Here is a 2,306-nt window from a genome sequence, read left to right on the forward strand (position 1 = left end):
CCAGCACGAAAATCTACTTTGTGTGGGAGAAGTAACATTTTCTCTCAGTAAACATGATGTACATTCTTCTGTCTACTTCTTTCACTATTCTTTTCTGCAGCCTGTTTAATTTCCTGCAGTGTTTGTTGATAAATTTTTAAAGTACCTGGACAAACTAACAAAAGATGAGCTGCTAGAGGTCAGTCTTGCGTTTCGTCTGTCTAGAGCAATGTTCCATGCATACTGGGTCTAACTGCGTGCCAGTTACCATAGCTGCGGTCAGCCACAGGAGTAGGTTCAACATTAATAGCAATTTGATGAATGGTTGTCCACTTTATAAACCAGCACTGGCACCTGTTCCTTGAGTCTTTCACAGTAAGTCAAATGTGTTTACGCTCCTTCTGTGTGCAGCACTTTGTGAACGTGAATGATCTTGATAATTTGCTACATATTTTGTCTGATCCACAGTAAGATATTTAATGCAAAACTTGGCATAATTATTGGATTTAAGGATTTAGAAATGTAAATAGAATTCAGATACCTCTATGTTTGGTATTTTTCAAAGACAAAAATCCAGGTGGAGCTTTAATCTTTCCTCTCAGTCATGTCATGGTCATTTGCAAAGAGGAGGCATAATACAAAATGAAGGGACAGCCATTTCTTACCCCTTTAGAGGTAGCTATTTGTATTTTGCTGTAACTTGGCATTACAATCTAGGGAAGGCAATACCATGATGCTGTGTGTCTTCAACTTGATCATAAGTATGATTTGAAGCACACATACCAAGCAACATTTTTGTTACCTTTCACTAAATTACAATTCCATACCTTCTTATGGTTGTTAGATATGTTAAAAATAACCACAGTTGGAAAAGCAAACCGTGATTGATTTTTGTTCTTTCTTTACTATGTAGAACTGCCTTTGACTTCAAAGCGTTATCTTAGTTCAGAAAACAGGACAGAACAGGAACCTGTGCAATGATTCATGAGAGTAGATGGAAGTAAATGATTTGTTCCTGTGCCTCTAGTCTCCAGTAATGGCATAAATCTTTAGGGAAGTTCTTTAATGTCAGGCTGTATGCCTGCCTGTGTCAAATCATATATAGGCCAGCATATATTATGAATTAAGAAATCTGGGGAATGAACAAAAATTCCTTTATATAGTTTGTTTTTTAAAGATGTCACACAGACTTGAAGATATAGGAGAAAAGCATCATGCTGCTTTCCTTTAGCCATAAAAGCTACATTTGCATATTTATAAACACAAAGACCAGGCACATATGGCTAAAGACCTTTTTGGAGCAAGAGAAAAGTTGTTAATTGACTGCAGGCAAAGTGAGACCTATCTGTAACTTCTCAAGTCCACAAACTAGTTTATTACCAGACTGAAAATTTTAAGGTCTGTTGATTCTTAAAATAATGAGGAAGGCAACAAATATATAGCAAGCTTACTACTATGTCATTTAAATCAGTGGATTTTATAACAGCCATCCTGTCCCTTGGATAATAAAACTTAACATGTATATGAGCTTGTTTCCTTGGCATTATATAAGTTGAAGAATCCTCTCTTAGGATGTTAGTATCACAAGTTGAAAAATAATGCCTTCTTTCCCTCATTATTCTTCACTGAAGTTACCCGGTAGCACCCAACCTACTAATGTATTCAGCTGGCCACTATCAAACCATTAAGAAGGTCACAAACAGAGGGGAGATAATTGTCAATTAAGAGATAGTAATTAACTGAAACACATTGGAAATAAGAGAACCCAATAAGATATGAATCCCTCTTTGATAAGTAATGAAGAAGTCACACTCTAACGACAGGTCTCATTGTCAGAAACACTGTTACCAAAGACAGAGGTACAGGGGGTCTGGGCCAGGTGTACTTTCCTACCTTGTCTCTTTTTCTGATGCTCTCTTGAGCCCCACGGTCTCTGCCGCTCTGTACCTGGGAGGCTACAGGTTACCTGTAACCCCTCTGATGAATGCTATGGTTTCTGCTGGGGACCCCCAGAGTACAGCACTTAAATGGGAAAGTGGTCAGAACCCGTCTATGTGAAAAGTCATCATCAATGCGTCTTCCCTCTCTGCCAAAGCCAATGTAATTCTAAGGAAATGAGAATTTCTACAACACCCCCTCTCATCAACTCCTTTTCATTATAAAGGAGATTTTGTTACCTTTTTCAGAATTTGTTAAAGTTTGCTGTTTGGCATCTGGGGATGATCATTTGTATTATATTTAGTGTCTCTATCTTCAGAAAGAATGATTTTTATACTGGAGAATAGTAGGAAGAAACAAAACTCAAATCTGTGCGGTAAGCTATTCAA

General features: G+C 37.6%; 1 protein-coding gene across 1 annotated transcript in view; it reads left to right on the plus strand.

Moving 5' to 3' along the window:
• TPK1 (thiamin pyrophosphokinase 1) overlaps positions 1-2,306 on the plus strand; it is a 478,721-nt gene that overhangs the window by 376,574 nt on the left and 99,841 nt on the right. The window lies entirely within an intron of this gene.

This window comes from Propithecus coquereli, unplaced genomic scaffold, assembly GCF_000956105.1.
Source record: "Propithecus coquereli isolate 6110/MARCELLA unplaced genomic scaffold, Pcoq_1.0 Scaffold334, whole genome shotgun sequence".
Taxonomy (NCBI): Eukaryota; Metazoa; Chordata; class Mammalia; order Primates; family Indriidae; genus Propithecus; species Propithecus coquereli.